This window comes from Vanessa tameamea, chromosome 13, assembly GCF_037043105.1.
Source record: "Vanessa tameamea isolate UH-Manoa-2023 chromosome 13, ilVanTame1 primary haplotype, whole genome shotgun sequence".
NCBI lineage: Eukaryota > Metazoa > Arthropoda > Insecta > Lepidoptera > Nymphalidae > Vanessa > Vanessa tameamea.
In genome coordinates, this window is record NC_087321.1 from 3,504,719 (window position 1) to 3,524,138 (window position 19,420).

At 32.1% G+C, this 19,420-nt stretch overlaps 1 protein-coding gene across 9 annotated transcripts in view; it reads right to left on the minus strand.

Moving 5' to 3' along the window:
* The window catches only part of Pdm3 (pou domain motif 3), a 148,327-nt gene extending 144,141 nt beyond the window's left edge, over window positions 1-4,186 (minus strand). For all 9 annotated transcript variants that reach the window (XM_064216624.1, XM_064216623.1, XM_064216625.1 and 6 more), the window contains exon 1: window positions 3,850-4,186. The gene's annotated coding sequence lies outside the window, so the exon portion shown is untranslated. The remainder of the gene's footprint in view (window positions 1-3,849) is intronic.
* Window positions 4,187-19,420: the final 15,234 nt, after the last annotated feature.

Below are 19,420 nucleotides of genomic sequence, written 5' to 3' on the forward strand. Positions count from 1 at the left end.
AATAATAAATTAATAATTTCGCAATTAAGTTTTAAGATCGGTTAATTATACTCATCCAAAATGTTTTATAGATACAAATTAATTTTAATATGCGAATCTAATTTGGTAATATCATGAGATTAACTTGATTTAAAATAAACGATTATGTGGAGGTCAAACAAGGATATAAGCTTTTAATTATTGTATTAAGAATTTAATTTGAAAAATGTCTTTTATTTTGTTTCGTATTTATTTTACTGATCATAAAATAAAAATATTCAAGGACTTCTAAGCTATTGTTAATGATTATTTTAAACTAGGTTTACCTTTATAATAAATTAATTAATCGCTTCTCTTAAAAAATCAACAAATTATGTAAAGCATCGCTAGATTTTTTAATGGAAATATAATACCTACTTATAATTTTAGTAATAGCCACCATGTTATTTGAAATAAGTTTAATTACTTTTTGTTCACAGTATAAAAGGATTTTTTTACGTTTCGTTAAATTTCAAACTTTTTATAATTATAGTATACTAATTCTACAATTAATTTAAAAAAAAAAACGTGAATATTGTCATAAATAATATTTTTTATTTAAGATCTATTTATTTTATTCAATTCTGAATTCAAACTTCACACAATGATTTGTTTCATAAGCGTAGATCATGTTCGAAATTCAAACAGGCAATCGCGTATCTTCCCGCGGTTCGTTTAGGAAGTCGCGCGGGGGAGGCGAGCGCGGGGCTGCGCGTTTTTCCCTCGCCACGTGTTATCCACGTGCGTGTAACTTTTCACTTAAGTCGCTTGAAGTTTTTCACGCTCGTACTTATGATGTACGTGATTTGTTTGTATGGTGTTCCATTTAAATTTTATTTTCATTCGTTTTTATAAATTAATTTCAAATATAATAATTGTAATTTATGGATTACACAATGTATTAGTGAATGTTTTCTATAATTTCAATGATGATATTACAGTTATAGCTCTGAAGGTTTTTAAAAATCGAATTTGATTCTAGAAAGATTAAAATATAACTGACTTTAATTAAAAAAAATTGAAAACAGTATCAACTTCATATTAATATGAAGTTTAGTTGGCGCGTTTTAAAGCATAATGCCATTATACCGAGGCCTGAGGGTGGGATTTATAATCGTTTCAAGATTTAAAAAATAAACAATTAGTTCCATATTTCGTATCGATCATTAATATTGATTGATATGAACCGTATCTAATACATATAATTTATTACTATAATCGCTATAGGATATTACCCATAGACAAATTTTCTTGTTATTACCGTAATAACAATAAAATCCCGCTTTCTCAACAATACATCACTCGACGTTTGCAATCAACATATCAACTATACCGTGTCTAGAAAATTCTTAATTGAACTAATGAGAAGTAATTACAATTTTTATTACGGCCATAATGATTACGATGCCTTAAAATAATAAAAGCAATTAGACATTGATGGGCGTAGCGGAGTCGCTCTATCTCTCCCACTCTCGTCGGTTGCTGAAAAATGTGAGGAAATGAGAGGAAAGACTGGACTGATTAGATGTAATTGTTCGAACGGTTATAAAACTTGATGTCGAGACGGTGTTCAGTTTGTCGTAAAATGGTAAGATGTTACTGCTCCTTTACGTACTTACGTTAAAAAATAGGGAGATACTGGGGGCATGCTATACATATACAATATCTATCCTATAGTACATATATAGACACAGAATTTTACATAGTATAAAGTCTATATTGTGTGGTAAAGACATATGTATTTAGTGATGCTTTTTCATTCCGAAACAAATTGAATTAAATTAATTGAGACAATTATTTTCAATTTTAAATTAGTTCTTAAAAATAAAAATAATATATATATATATACTTATACTTTTGTTTCATAAAACCGATCTATTTATTATATACATGCTCTTATTTAATTTCAAGAAAAATGAACACAAAAGTATTTTCTACACACACATACAAATATAATGTAAAAGGGTCCAGTAAAAGCAAAGCGATATAATATTACATGCGTTCGCATAATGTACTTTGGATGTTCTAAAAGATTAATTTCGCATTAATCTAAGATTATATGAAATGTTATATTTTGGTACAATCACCGCGTCAAGAGGATGGCGTGGTACAATTAAATGATTCAGAGCAATGAAGATGAGATACTGACTCATGAGTGTGATATTAATTAAGCGCAATGAACGAAGAATTTAGAGGAATAGTGATGTGATCAGATAGAAATAGAAACGGATAGTTTTAAAGAATTGCAAATTTGAATTTCAATCTTTGTTCGTCTGTTGGTTTGAATTTCAAATATTTTTTATTCATATCTTGCGGCGTACTGTGTTGTTATTTCTTAATTGAAACGTTTATTAATAGTTCTAGTTTCAAAGTTTTACATTATTTTAAACATAACTATATATATAAAAAAAAATATTCTCATAAAATTCCTTTTTTCATTTTATTGAATTTTTGAAAAATACAATTCGTTTTTCAAATGTTTTAATTTTATTTTTACAGTATTTAAAAATTAAATTAAAACATTTGAAAAACGAATTGTATTTTTATATGTACCTATTTATTATTTATAGGACGTATCGATATTTTTTATTGATCACGTGTAATTAATATCACGATATATATTGCTACAAAAATTGTTAGTGTTCGAATTATTGAATAATTGTTTTCTTTGTAAAGACTTATTTATTCATGCATTCGAATACGTTTTTCTACATCACTTTGGCACATTCACTTAGACATAGTTTTTGCTTGAAATTAGATTGCAGTTTAGTTACATTAAACAAATAAATTGTTGTATAAGAATTTTGAAACATTTTTTTATACATTATATCGAGTTATTGTGTATGTAATATTATATCTTATAATATATTGAAAATAATATTTAAATCCATATTATCTATTACATAAACTATTTTAGCCTTGCACATTATTTTTATTAATCTCATTTTTACATTTTTGTCGTGAATTTTAGTAATTAAAATGATAATAATATGTTTTTTTTTTCTTATTTTATTATATATTTTGAAATAAACCAAATTGCTTATTTATTAGTGAATAAAAATCCAAAAGCGTTAATTAAATAATTTAAATTAGATTTCTATTTGTATGTAAATATTTATTATCTGTTATATTTTTAACTAAATAAAAAATGAACTTGCCGCCAATACTCCAACAATACCTACATCACTAACTTCAGTACATAGCTCTTATATACATCATATTAAAATTTCCACTACAGCGTGGGTTTCACGTGAAAACAAAAACGTATAAAAAATACCTACAGAAAAACTGAACACATGACGGACTGAACCAATCAGCTGTTGCCGCTTCGCCCCGCCCAGATACAAGTTTTCCTCTTAATCGCGAAAAACATCACCTCTCCTTTTTTAAACGAACGAAATTTACTTGATAATATTTATTTTCTCGTCACTGTGCAAAGAAACTTTTTACACGGGACCTTATTTAAATCTTCGACTCGACTTTTTTTTTCTATTAATATGCAATAATATTAATGTATATTATTAAATATACATTAATATTATTGCATATTATTTTCTATCTTTGACATGTTTCTATTATCATTTATTTGGTTTTCCTCTAACTTTTCTTAAGATATATTATAGAAGTTTAAATTTTTGGAGGGTATATTAATATTTACAACGAATGTAAATTTTCATAACATAATTATTTCTAGAGTAAAGGAAAACTTATATATATATATATATAAGTATTACATTATATATACATATGTATATATAATGTTGTATGAAATTTTAATTATTTAAAATTTAATTATGTATAAATTAATGAATGAAAAAATTTACTACTTACAATATTCAATTGTTAAGACGTTGAGGTGCTTGGATTTTGTTTTCGTAACAGTGAACAGTTGTTAATTAGCCGGCGTTCGCTGATTCATCACTTTATAGCGTTTCAACGGCCACTCCAAGCCGATAATAAATACACTGCAAATATATCTCCTTGTTCAGAAAATAATAAACCACACTTGTACAATCTGTCCAATTTTCGAACTCACTAAAAAGTTTGATATAATCTGTCAAAAGTCGCGCGAAATGTTTTTTTTTCTGTGGCTGTCAAACGAAACGGGCGAACGCGTATACGGCCGTCCACGTCAGTACGCTGACGTTCACTAGTCGCGACTCGGCGTAAGTCGAGGAGAAGAAGGCAGCGGTCTCGGCCAACCCGCCTTTCGTTCGTCTCTTTCTCGCGCGGCTATGCCCGCCCGCACCATTTTTACAGTTTAACCGACTCAATTCAATTCAACTCAACTCAATTGTCGTGGCGCGAATGCCTTCGCACTGGACGCTAGAGTGAGATGTATAGCGTTCGCATTCTTTCAGACGTTGCAGTTTTTATATTAACATTAAAGTTTAATAGTTGCGTACGACGCATAATATCTTCTCTACGTTCGTATTAGGTCTCGAAAGCAAATATTGATGTACGATGCGTTTCAAACAAGAATTTATATTCGGAAGAGCGGAATAGAGCCTTAATCTTGGTTTAAGACGCAACAGCGGGCATGAGTCGTGCTGTTTCGTTCGCGCCACTATCGTCCGGCCGGCGTTCTGGCGGCGCGGGAGCGAGAAATCCGAGCGGCGATAGGCGTTACCGATTCTGTCGGCTCGCGCTTCTGGGTGTGTAAAGTTTTAGGCCGAAACATGTAAAAATGCATCTTGAAAAAAAGTTATGTATTAAAAAAAGAAGCTTAGTGCGCGGTGGGGGGACATTAACGCTAGCGGGGGGGTGGCGAGGACGGTTTTTTCGCATGCTATATTTTCGGGGGTGCTCGCGTAACTGGACAATGCATTATCGGAGCGAGCCGGCGATTCGAGCGCATCACCTTAGTGGGCCATTTCCACTCCAAACTACTCGATTTGAATACACTATTCTGCCATGCACATAGCCTTTATGCGAATAATATTTAGCTAAGGTTTTATAAAAAAAATAACAAGTCCGATAAAATCTATAGAGAAATTATACAACCGGAAAAAATACGATACCGTACAATAATCATAACGTTTAAATTACAAAAGAAACTTAAAATGTACCTAAAACTTTTATGGTTGCTAAATTTAAGAAACTATCTTCAGAAACGTAAGCATTACGTAACTTCAAACTGTAACATAAATTCACAGTTCGTACAAAAGTTCACGACGTCAAACAGAGAGACAAAAAAATTGACAAGTGCCAACTCGGTAATTACTAGTAAGACTTGCCTAATATAGAAAAATTGAACAAATTAACATAACACGTATGTATTGCAATTGCATTTGCAAAGTTTTACGAGAATGTATTGACTTATAAAAAATTAACTTTCGTAAATAGTTATAAAATACGAACAAACTATAAGATTGCATAAAAAATATTTTATAAAAAGAATACAAAATTTTGTAACTATGATAGCCGTAATAAAAAAGCTTCGAAATGAAACGTCATGATGAAGTCTTAAAATATAAACGTATAATAACTATGAGTAAGTTGTATTTGTATAAGTCGCGACAATAATATATTACAATAATAAAAACAATCTTATTCGTACAAAGAACAAATTAGTTTGATGGAGTTCTTAATCTAAATAACAAATAAACAAAAAAAAAAATCGAATTATTTTTTCTTACCAATTATAAAACTAAAGATATAAAATAAGATTTCAGAATTGTTCAGAAAAAATATTTTTTTCTTTTAATTCTTACAGAATGTAAAGACACGATCGGATAGTTTTATTCTTAAAAATAGTTCACAAAATAGAACTGCTTAACTATCCTACGTATAATATACTTAGTAATATGAAATTGCACACTGAAGAAAAAATCTTCGGCGACGGCGACACTTTCGTCGAATGTAAATGGTACATGCTTGTCACAACTAGACTTAAGATTCTTGATTTAGAAATAAAAGATTCACTCGAGGGCACAAGAGTATCTCTCCAGCTACGAATGCATTATCCCTCTTGTATTATATTCGCAATCAAGTTTTGTATTTGTTTTTAAATCAATTTTAATCTTTTGAATTTCCCTTCAAACGTAAATTTCCGCCAAAGACTGAATTTTTAAATACGATTACCATTGTACAGAAGTATCAAAGAAGAAGAAATACATGCATATAAAAACACAAACACTCGGAAAACATAATATTCTTAATAGCGGGTAAAAATTGAAATAAATAAAATTACAAAATAAACAACTTAAAAAAATATATTAAAAAAAAATTGACATAACAAAAGAAATTACTCTAAACTCGAAGGGTTCACAACAAGAGTTGAATGACCTCTTATCATCACTATCGCATCGGTTGTATGGTTCCAAATTCAAGTATCTCAAATACTTTTAAAATTGAAAATAATAAGAAATATGTAAAATCGAGTTCCGACAACTTAAATACTGACTCTGCCACGAGATATATAGAAGTGATTATTATATATATATATATATATATATAAGGTCTGTAATTACAGATGTAGCGATGATTTTTTAAGACAGTACTTACATACATACATCAATAACCCGTTTACGAAGCAGAGGTATTTTAAATATGTTGAACGTAAGTAAAAAATACGTTATAGAAGTTATGGTTATAATACACCAATTTAATCATAGCCAAAAAATGTGAACACAGATTTGCATCGTCATCTTACTAATAACAGCTTGTTAATGTCTCTCTTCTGGCCTAAGGTCTCTTCTCCTTTCGAGAAGGTCATGGAACTTATTCGCGCTTCTCATATGATCTGCTCATTATCTAGTCAATATTACTCAAGTTTTTCGTAAATCCCAAACAATTCAGGTGGTTTGTTTGCGTTTATGAAACGCTATAGTAATACCGGTAATGTCTTCTCTATCTTCTTCTCTTCTCTCAAAGGGAGATCATTTCAACTCAACTCAACTGCGGAGACATATATTATGTCAAAATTTAATCGGAGACATATAGGTTATTCGTGAACTACGATTGTTAATTTTTACTAGGTCGTAAGGTATTGGAAAGGAACTGGCTCCCCACGTACAGTTCACGCTCATTTACGGTTCTCGGCTAACATAAAAATTACAATCACTGATCGTTTCATTAAGTTTTTCATATTTTATTTAAAGTACATCAACATTCCCTATATTTTCGTTGTTCTGCCACCCATGATATCAAAATATCTCCCCCATGACCCTAGCTGACACTGCATTGCAGGAAAGAATAGACAAAAATACGAAGAATTACTTTAAATTATTTCATTTACACGACTGAAGTTGTATTTATAACTTGAATAATTAAGACCAATTTAGAAACGGATTCCGATGACAATAATTTACAAGTGAAAAGTTGTGATGAGTTGTTAATGTGGTTTTATTATAAAATACACAATCACAATTTAGCTGCGCTTAAAACACCTTATAATTACAATGACAAAAGCGGACTAGTGGCCTTAGAAAGTAGAAATTATTTACGTAATCAATTTACCACGCGAACAATAATTGATGTATTGAATTGAATAATTTCGACGAAAACGAATTTCGAAATTGCTTTAATAAATGTTGAATGCACTTGGTCCAGCATCTAAATTTTATTGCGGTCATATCCCAACTCAACACCTTTCCAAACCGTTTGGTTGGCTGTCTTAGAAACATTATCGTCAAACTAAACTTAATTTTACACGTATATATAAGCACCTTGAATTATCAAAAATACTAAGTGCTTGAACAATTATACATTTATCAAACCATATCACAAATAATCACATTATGTTTCTATGTATTCACTATTCATTAAAATATTTACATCTTTTTAATAAAGCGCAGAAGAATTTACCTTAAAACATAATGGACAGGATTTTTTTGCAATGTCTAACTGTAGAAAGTAATAAACCAATATAAGTACAAAATACTTATACGAGAAGATGCCGCTCGTGTCGAAAAAGGTTTTAGTATATAATAAAATTAATATAAATCATATAGGTACGTGACTATGAACGTGAAAAGCTTGAGTTCCATGTTCTTATAAGTCATAAATAAAGCCAATATATTTTTAATGTACCTAAGTGCAATCATAAGCACTTGTGTCGTGCGACTCGTGGGTTAGTATAAATCCAACGTTGTACAAATATGTCCAGTCAGCATGATTCAATTTAAGTGTTTAAATCATTTTGTATCATACGTTTCTCGAAACATGTCGACGACATTTTCGTTCGACCGAATTTCAGTCAATTGCAAGGACGAACTAACTACGCTTAAAATATTATAGCGCACTAGTGTTTGCGCGAATAAACTTGAGAGTACTATTTATTTTTACTTACTTTTTTAATCCAACGGCTAACTAACACAATTTCCGAGGGATCAAGCGTAAGTGCGAACGTTTTGCGTGTTTTCCGAGGTACTGAAGTGTGATACTGTCAAACTTTTAGTTACTGCAAACTAAGATAATAAAAACTCAGTTATGCCTGCTCTGGTTGGAACCCCCCTACTTTTAGTAAATACTTGTATAATATTTAGTCTTCTTGCCACTGAGCTATCTCGGCTCTTTAAAATCTAGGTAATCTATCATATCATAAACAATCTATTTTCGATATAGTGATCAAATCAAGCGTTACAGAAATAGAAGATAATCTCATACAAACTAGACAGATCCTTGGAAACAAGTCTTGTACCTAAATAACTAAATGACGTCAAAACTTTAAATCCGGCCAAGTTGGAGAGGCCGAAAGTTGCCTTTCGCTAAATAATTGATCACGTGCCACTATTACGTTCAATGGTATCGATTATGTATCGAATAACATTCTTTCAATTTTAAATATCGATTCTGTCTAAATGATTAATTAGTCAGTTCCAAGGATCGGGGTTACGTATTCGATTATTATGATGATTAATTGTTTTGAAATAATTTATTTAATTCATTGAGACAGTGTTAATCGTTTTTGTATAAGGTAATCGAATATAAAAGATATAAGAAATTCATTCAAAACTCAAATTTCCAAATACGTCTATTGTCTATTGGTTTTGTCTTTCTCACAGATCAGGTGCCATTATATGGAATTGTGGATTTATTATATGGAAATCAAAATATAATGTTATACATTCAATCTATCTTCTATATAAATATAAATAAATGTTTATATGTTTGTTCTGATTGCTTTCCTAAACTATCCAACCGATTGATAAACTGTTAGTCAGTTGTTCATCGCACCTATGATTTCCTTTGTAAGTTTATACTCTATTTAACATTTTATGTAAAATCGTATTCTATCCGTACGAAATCAAAATGGTTAGCCAGTTGAATGTAAAATATGCTATTAAACTTCACCGTCTCATTTTTAGACCAGATATCTTTGAATTATATAATGGCAACATTTGTCTCCAAAATGTTACTTGTATTACAATGACTGAACGTTATCATTACAGTCTTATACACTAAAATAATTTAACTGATAGCAATTAATTAAAATAGGAATTCCTATGTAAAATAATACGTAATAGGTCGCGTCATATTGGGCCGCTCTCTATCTGTTTCATATAGACTAGTTCGCTATTAAAAGAAACAAATCAACAGAATGTAAAACTAGATTTTTTTTCACGTGCAATGGCTTTTACTAGAATAACCTGTACCGCGAGTTATTTTTTAATATTATTTTTTAAGTCTAAGTATGTATAAGTCTAGTTCCAGGAACTGGCAAATAGACCTCGACTACAAGATGGTAAGAGGTCACCATCTGCCATAGACATTGACACTGTAGAAAAATTGGACGACCTCCATCGGTATTGTGTACACTGGTTTCCATGGGTACGCCACACCGAGGTTACGGGTTCGATTCCCGGCCGAATCGATGTATAAAAAGTTCATTAGTTTTCTATGTTGTCATGGGTCTGGGTGTTTGTGGTACCGTCGTTACTTCTGATTTTCCATACCACAAGTGCTCTAGCTACTTACATTGGGATCAGAGTAATGTATGTGGTGTTGTCCAATTTATTATTATAATATTAATCATTCTTTGTATTGCGAAAGCGCCACCAACCTTGGTAACTCAGAAGTTCTGTCCCTTGTGTCAGTTATTAAATCAATCAAGCTCACTCACACTTCAAACTGGAACACGACAGTACTAAGCAGGTAGTGCTGTTTAGAGGTACTATATATGATGAGTGGGTCTTGGTGGACTCTATTTAAATATATAATAATTACAATAATTATTAACAGACGAAACACCTTTTCGTCAGGGTTGACTTCTGATGATCTGCGTATTCGTGGTTTATCCATTAAATTGTCTGTAAAAAACTTTTACTTCTGTTTATGTATCTTGCTTGGAGATCTTTCTTTGAATTTGAGCTGCTGGATTGCGGTTTTCAGTGCAAGACATCAAGTTTACCTCGAACGTTTAAGACCCTACTAATTTACAGCGTTGACCTTAGAAGACAATCGATGTCCAGAGGTATTTCTCACGTTCACTATCACGTTGTCATGACATGGATATTTGTACGTAACAGACGCGCTGAGGGTTGGTGACCAAGGTGCCCAGCTGTTCAGCTCTTGCATTGGAGATGTACTGTCTGTCACCAGCATATAAAATATAACTTCCCTGAATAATAGTTGAAACATACTATAACAATTTTTCCTCCCGCCATAAGTCTCGCCGGGGATAGGGGGTCTCTGCACCCCGAGAACCCCCTAGGAATTGGAGGCCCACAGAGTTGGGCCTACCGCCAGGACGTCACAGTAGTATGCGCAAGCGAAAAACGACGATGTCTCCCAAACTCAAACTCAAACTCAAATTCCTTTATTCAACATAAGAAGCATTACACTTTCTTATTGATGGTCAAATTAAACACTACCGCCGGTTCGGAAAAAGGAACACCTGAGAAGAACCGGCGAAAGAAACTCAGCGGGTCTTTTTTTTTGTCCTATTAATTAGATACATAATTGTATATGAATAAAAACAGCCAGGAGGGGATCATTTCATTCCCAAGGTGTGCCTTCAGCACACAAGCGTTCCTTAACATTTTTTTTAAATTTGGCAACAAAAGCATTTTGAACGCTTTCTGGGATCCTGTTGTAGAAGAGTACACATTGCCCCACAAAAGAGTTACTGACTCTATGCAGTCGAGTAACAAGATTGTGTTTGTTCCTTGTACCAATGTTATGAGAATGACATTTTCTTATAAAAACATTAATATTTTTCCGTACATACAAAACATTACAGAATATATATTGAGAAGCAACAGTTAATATCTTAATTTATTTAAATTTATACCTTAATGATTCCTTGACAACTAGGTTATAGATTGCGCGAATAGCCCTCTTCTGCAGCACAAATATAGTATGGATAGCGGCTGCGTTACCCCAAAGCATAAAACTGTAGGACATTATACTGTGAAAGTAACTGAAATAAACTAGGCGAGCCGTATCAACATCGGTAAATAATCTAATTTTTTTGACCGCAAATGCCGCAGAACTCAGTCTACCCGCCAATCCGTTTATATGGGGGAGCCACTGTAACTTGGCATCAAGGGTAAGGCCAAGAAATTCGGTTGTTTCAACTGGATCCATCGATTCCCCATTGAAAAGTACATCGGGTTTTACATTTTGCACGTTTGGTGTGCAAAATTTTACAATTTTAGTTTTTTTATTATTCAGCCTAAGATTATTTACGCTAAACCAGTGTACTATATCAGACATAGCATTGTTTACATCGTCATACTGTACCTGTATGACGATTTAGTGTACTGTACCCAAAAAGACGGAGTGGGTACCGCTGGTTTTTCAGTGGGTATTCCGGCGCCTTCAGCGCCGCCGAGCCCCAAAAAAAAGCGTAATGCGTTCATCCAGCGTAAAAAAAAAATACTATAACAATTATGAACAAACAACGTGCCATGAAATTATATCATATTTTATATATATTTATTAACATCAAAAGTCGACAGTGTTACGTCCAATATTAACTGCTCAATTAAAGATTAAACAATCCGTTTATACACATCGTATGACGCACCGTCCTATATATACAAATAATTTTGTTATTTAAATATAAACAATAATCAATTATTTACTTTTAGAATTGGTGCTAAAGAACGGAAATCATTTGTTAAATTTTTAAACGTGTAGTGGTTGATTAATTATATGTTATATTTTGTCCATTAAATATGGGAAAAAGTGGTGGTATTTAAATGAAACACGCAATTACTTTTCAAATCTTATTCCATTATTTTTTATACAAAAATTTCAGACAGACCACCTCTGAGGGCTTGTAACCTAAATATAATTAAAGTAGTAGTAGTACAAAAAGTTTCATGAAAAGTATAACACTTCGCCTTATTGCCTCCACTAGTGGATCACAGGTGCACAGAAGATCGGAATTGCGATTCAACGGGGAAATTCTGCTGTCATTCTTGCCATCATGATTTATACAGTTACTACAATTGATTTACAACATTAGAAGATCCGCATAAAATACATCAAAACTTTATCCACCAAATCCCACAGGATGACCATGGAGGAATAAACTCCAAGCTTCAGCCTCAAGAAATAAGGAGGCCAGCTAGGTCAAGCTGTGCGAAAATAACAGGATGTTACTATATACAACATTATTTTTAAGCCAATACAAAATTGATAATCAACCTTCATAACTGGGTTCTCATTGAGGCGCCTTACATAACAAAAATAAACATGACTGATGATATCATCTCTCCAAAAATAAATTTCCGCTCATATTTGGAATTATTATTGTACATACGTTTATTAGTCGCGTAATTAACAATATATTTCTTTGATTCTATATTAAGCAGCATCAAAACGGCAAAAAATATACCGAAATGTACAAACCAATAAGTTGCAAGGATCTACTGGATGTACAATTCAGCAAACACATTCAACTTCATGACGCGCACTTTGGATTTCGTGAGAAACTATCCACTGAAAGTGCTGTCTTGATACTGAAACACGAGTCAACTATTATGTTCGTAGAAAACACCTCTGTATTCGCTTCCTTGACATACCAACACCGAAGAGATGTATTGTATTCCCAGCAGGACATTTACGAGCTATTCCTGTTTACTTTTAAAAAATAGAATACCTTAAGTCTTAAGCGTTCATCATTCTCATATTTCATCGACCGAACTTAACTCTTAATTAGCAATAAACTGCTATAAATACTATAAAACTAGATTCAGTCGTTCGTTGACAAAATAAACAAGAAGTTTGAAACTGAGGCGTGAATAATAAATGAGATCGTGAAATAAGACTATCAATGTTAATGTAATTATTCTTCCTTCGTTTCTCTATACTTGAAATAGATTTTGCAGAGCTTTAGTTATTACTGCATACTATTTGTCAGCTGCTTATTTTTGGTGGTTTGTATACGATTTAAGTAACGAATACATCCAAAGATATATCCTTTAATGAATTTGTATAGCCATGAGTGGATGGAATAAAAAAGAAATTCTCATTAAGTTATTTTTAGACTTAAATAAATAATTATCTTTTATTTAATTTTCAATAGCATAGATAGGCGGACTAGTAAATGGGCCTCCTGATAAGTGACAACCACTATCCATAGACGTTGACGCTGTAAGAAATTTTAACGATTCCTTACATCAATGCGCCATCAACCTCGGGAACTGACGTGTTATAACCCTAATGGCCTGTAGTTATACTGACTCACAGATCTTTCAAACCCAACCAAACCCAACCCACTACAGTCCTTAGTACTGCTGCTTGGCGGTAGAATATATTACGATGAGAAGGTGGTACTTACCACGACGGGCTTGCATGAAGCCCTTCGACCAAGTCAGTAAGTGTGTTGTCGAGTTGATAATGAATAATAAAGTGAATAAAATGTAACACTTGGTGTTTTTAAGTTGTATAGTATATTTTATTTAATAACAAGTTAAATGAATCACCCAATATGAGACGTCAGTTTTGAAAGAAAAACCTTTATTGCCCGGTTGGATTTAAGCACATCGTCTTCAAGATCTACATATTTACAAGCCTACGAGAATTTTTATTTAAAATATACGCGTGCGTATTAATTACTATACGTACGTACATACGTACTATAACTGGCATTATATAAGGACTTAATACTATATATAATACTTAATTACATGAAAACTATATTTTTAATAATACTAGCTGAAAAAGGCTGAGGCAATGATTCAATTTTTCCTTTTATAATATATCATGCAATTTAATTACATAAATATTTTATAATTATTGAATAATTTACTTTAAAAAAATACAACTTATCTAATGAACTGATGAAGTTGAGATCGAATTAAAATCCTCGATTCATTTACTTTTGCAACTCTAAAACACAAAAGCAATGGCAATCAGATAAAAGTTGATTAATCTACGAACGGAGTTCCGCTTCTTATTATAATAAACTAATTAATGATGGAGCCGAACAATTCATTATAGAAGCAAAACTGCCTTCCGAACAATAATGATAATGAGTGTAATTAATTATAGGAAGTTCGTTCAAGACGTACCGAGGAGGACGGAGAATGGTAGGTGAGGAGGAACGTTTAATGATGGACAGGGTATTATTTTATGGACCAAATTCACCAAGTGTGTAAACTAGCGGTACCAGTAGCAAACATTCATAAAAACCACACCAGCAATTTCCTATTTGTTTGAGCATAGCACATAATCCACTCCTTATTCATATCTAAGTATTTATAAAAATCGCTGGTTAATTTGGCCCAATAGGCCAATGTATGACGGGTAATTGACCGAATGTAACTACAGGATCCAGTGGCGCATTGGCGATGTAAGAAATGGTTTATGTTTCTGAAAATCGCCAATGTGGATTCCTGCTATGACCAACTTACCTTCATGTGTCCATTCGTTTACCTATACTGTAATATAATGTATAACCGGTAATCCGACAAACGTTTTGCACGGCACTGTCGGACTAGACTAGAGTACTGCCTAAGAGTAAGACCCCCACGGATTTTTTTACAATAGAGAGTACATTGTAATTCGACAAATGACAAATCCAATTATAAGACTCTATATGTTATACTCTTAAGTATAAAGAAGTGATGGCTATCACATGCAGTCAAATTCAAACTAAGCATTCAGAATCAAAACAAAACACGCGTCGTGCACAATAGTGGTGGCGCACAGGTTGTAATCTGCTCGATCATGCATTATCTACATAAGCGAAGATTGTCAAAAAAGTATTCAATAAAACGTGTCGGATTACGGGGGGTGTCAGATTAGCCGGATTACCGAGAGTCCACTGTATTTTCGAATTAAGCGGCACATTCACCAAATTCTCTATGTACGTATTACAAATAAAATAAATTGCAAGGAATTATCCATTAATGATATAATGAAAGAGCTTGATGGTGATCATCAACGTTTCCGCTTCTTTGGAGCCTTCTGGAATAAGAAGAGATGTTAGCAAAATCCTTCACGGACTAGGTGGTACGTTACAAGCTTTGACACATTAACCTCGTCTTGTATCACGAAAACAATACTTAAAGCTGAAAGAATGAGCTGAATGAGCTGCAGCGCACAATTTCGAACTAATGGAGCAAATATTTGTTTTAGATTATAAATTATACATCTGTACCGTTTCAAGTTGAAACACAATGGGTAATAGTGTAAAAAATTTAAACCCTGACTTATTATCTCCAATGGTTGGATTGCACTGTTGAGCTATTCTGTAAGAAGAAAATCAAAACACACCGCAGAAAACGAGGGAGAAATGACAGAGGGCGACATGAACTATAAAAATAATAAAAAAGTACATGTATCAAATTGGCGTATCACCGTAAGTCGGTTGTCAACATTTCAGAGTGATATATGAATTGAACTCTTATCATGTAATTTCGAATTGGTTTCAATGGGGAAATGCTTATAGCTATTTTTAATTTTAATTTTAGATATATGCTTATTTTAAGGTCTCAATGTGATTTTTTAAAATATAAAATATAAGTGATTTATTTTTCTTTGGCGTACTTAGTTTCGATTGGTCAAATTAAATACATTCTAGAAGTTTCACTGTATACCGTATATCGACTAGTGAGATATATTTAGACAGATTGTTCGAGATTTATTTTATTAATATAAAATCTATTTATAATCGTATGAGCGTTTGTTAGATCGAACAAGTTTGGAAAGACTTGATCGATTGCGGCCTTATTCATACAGTATATTTGTTTTGTCGATATGAAGATTCATATCTAGTGCCTATCGTAAACTAGTAGATCCGGATAATCCGGATGAAATCCCTGGTTGCACTGTAATCAAATTCTTAACAAGTGATATTATCCTATAGACCAAAATAGCTTCAATATATGATACATTATATAACGGCTGTATCGTTGGTATGGTTGCTAGTCGCCAGAATATATTATACTAGGGTTTTTTCTTCGATAAACTCTCAGCACCAGCCCAGAGTCTGTAAGTCTGATAGTTGACACTCTCTTTCCTCAAGAACCTCGTCAAGGTCCTGCGCCTGAACTCTTACCGGCCGTGTCGGATTTCCGGTCCCGTTGGATTATAGAATGAGGACACAAAATGTGCACTCATCGTGTTTTGAGCGCAACCTTGTGCACTATTATAATATGTCGTGTGCAGATTGCTAGTGTCCATTGAATGATCGTTTTTACCGAAATCTATGAAGACATCATCGTCGAATTACATATAAATAACATAAGATAATTTTAATTCTAAACTCGGCAGTTCGCTCTGTACGTACTGACTTGATTTTGTAGGGCAAGGATGTTAGGTACATTTTTCCATAAAAAGTAACTAATGTCCTATTCCAGACTATAATCTATCTCTGTGCCAAGTTTTATTCAGATCCGTTCAGCCGTTCTGGTGTGATTTAGTACAAACCTCTATCCGTCTACATTTTTGCATTTTGTTATAAATAATATATTTACTTTTCAGTTTTTAAAGAAAATCAAATAACCATCTTTAATATAATAAATAAATAACTATCGAAATATCTAATTATTATTTTTTGTATATACATTTAATTTTAAAATATCTTTAGATCCGATGTTCATAAATAAAATCGTATTCATTACTTTTTTAACATCAGCAAGTTAATTATTTTTTATATTATTGATAGTTAAACTACAAAAAAGCGCAATTTAAAAATAAAAACGCGTTTTTTCGGTATCATTTTTAACGTTCAACCGATTTAGCGCCGTCGTCGCTTAACGATTACTCGCAGTTGCCGCATCCATAGCTTATGCTGTGAATGTTACAAAGGGTGCTAGGAGGTCAGCCTGTTGTCGTGCTACTGATGGCTTTAATCATTATTACTTATAATTAAAATTTTGCACTCACACTTCGATCTTAAACACAACTTTCATTGTTTAGCACTACTCGCTAGATTTTCAATTTCACTTTTACGTGAACATACCGATATCAAAGGTCGTATGTAGAAACTGTGTGCTTTATAGGAACGCATACAAACTAATCATTACTTATATATTTTTAGTTTATTTCTCGACTAAATTAATGATTGTCTTGAATGATCTTCAAAGTGTTAAATGTTATTTTTGTTATGTTTATTTACGATAAAACAATAACATATGACTAAACGAATAAATAAATATTGGACTACATCATTTACATTACTCTGATCCCAATGTAAGTAGCTAAAGCACTTGTGTTATGGAAAATCAGAAGTAACGACGGTACCACAAACACCAAGACCCAGGACAACATAGAAAACAAATGAACTTTTTCTACACTACTTCGGAGTGGCGTACCCATGAAAACCGGTGTACATACTACTCGACCACGGAGGTCATAATTTTGACGTACGGCTTATTACATTTAAAAGAGTAAATATAAAAAAAATATGTAAATTCCATATACATTAATATCAGATAACATCGCGTGTGAACGAATTCCGTCTATTTGTTTACCGTTCGAATGATCTGTTTCATTACATTACAAAACATAATCATAATCTATTATAGGTATGTACTATAAAATGTAAGAGGGTATTCGATGTTGATACATTGTGTTATTTAAATTGACTGAATGTTGACCACATCAGCCAATAATGCCAAGTGTGTGCGTAAACACAAATGCAATATTTCCCGTGAATCTACGCAAAATATACGGACGGTTGATAAACACCAAGTTATTAATTAAGGTGAATATGAATATTTTATAGTAGAGTGGGGTAATGCTGCAGATATTCAATCTGTTTTTATTTTACCAAAGAGAGCAATCCGGTCTATTTATAATCTTGGAGCTAGAGACTCTCTTCGGGATGTTTTTAACAAAGTAGGAATACTCACTGTTGCGTCACAATATGTAGCATTGATCACTTTGATAAAAACAGTGATAATCATTGTATGTGCACAAGAAGTAAGGATAAGCTTAAAATGCCAAGTTTCCGACTCCGCAAAGTCAATAAATCCTTCTTAGGGCAAGATATCCGTTTCTATAATAAAATTCCGCAGACATTTCTTAGTTTGCGATTTCATAAATTCAAATCATTTGTAAAAAATACATTTATACAGATGGTAAAACAGCGTGGAGTTAAAACTTGTTGACTCCCAGGCAGGATATATTACATACATATATAATTGTATTTAACTAACACGACTGTATTTTTAAATGTTGAAAAAGAGTAACTACTGAGTTTCTTGCCGGTTCGTCTCGGTAGAATCTACATTCCGTACCGGTGGTAGTGGTAGTGGTGAAAATTACGATTCAAAAGTGCTTTTAAAAGCCTACTTGAATAAAGTATATTTTGATTGGTTAATTGAGTAGAAAAATAAAATAAATTGTTTTAATATACTTTATGGAATTGATATTTGATTATTTTAGAAATCTAAAATTATGCGATATTTAGCATAATAATAACATCGATTTTTTCATAAATATAAAAAAGTTTTTAGACTTTAAAACATGTCTGTTTTACATATTTATTTATTAAGGACCTTCAGCTGTCACCAAACTTACACAGATAATAACAAAAACATATTTAGACTTAATATAAAGTCTGCGACTCTAAGACGGCCGTAGTATTTTTTCGTTTTAAGGCACAATATACGTATATTTTATTTTACTAAAACGTTTTTTATAATTAGGTACATAAATATTTTTTTTTAATTTTGTTTCTTACTTAATTACTTTTGTTTCTTGTAAATTAAAACAATCCCTGTTACTTTTCGTAAACATAATATAATATTCAAATACGATATGACAAAGTATTTTTTTATAATAAATTAGGCCAAATAAAATAAATATATAAATATATATATTGAATAACCAGATAAACTACCAAAAGTGTAAGGTAAGGTTATTTGACCTTATTTTTTATGGTAGTAATATTATTCAACAAATATACCACGATATAAATCCATATCCGTAATCGTGCGAATTCGTTTAGCTTGTAAATAAAACGGATGCAACTCCTTTATGTATCAACTAAAGA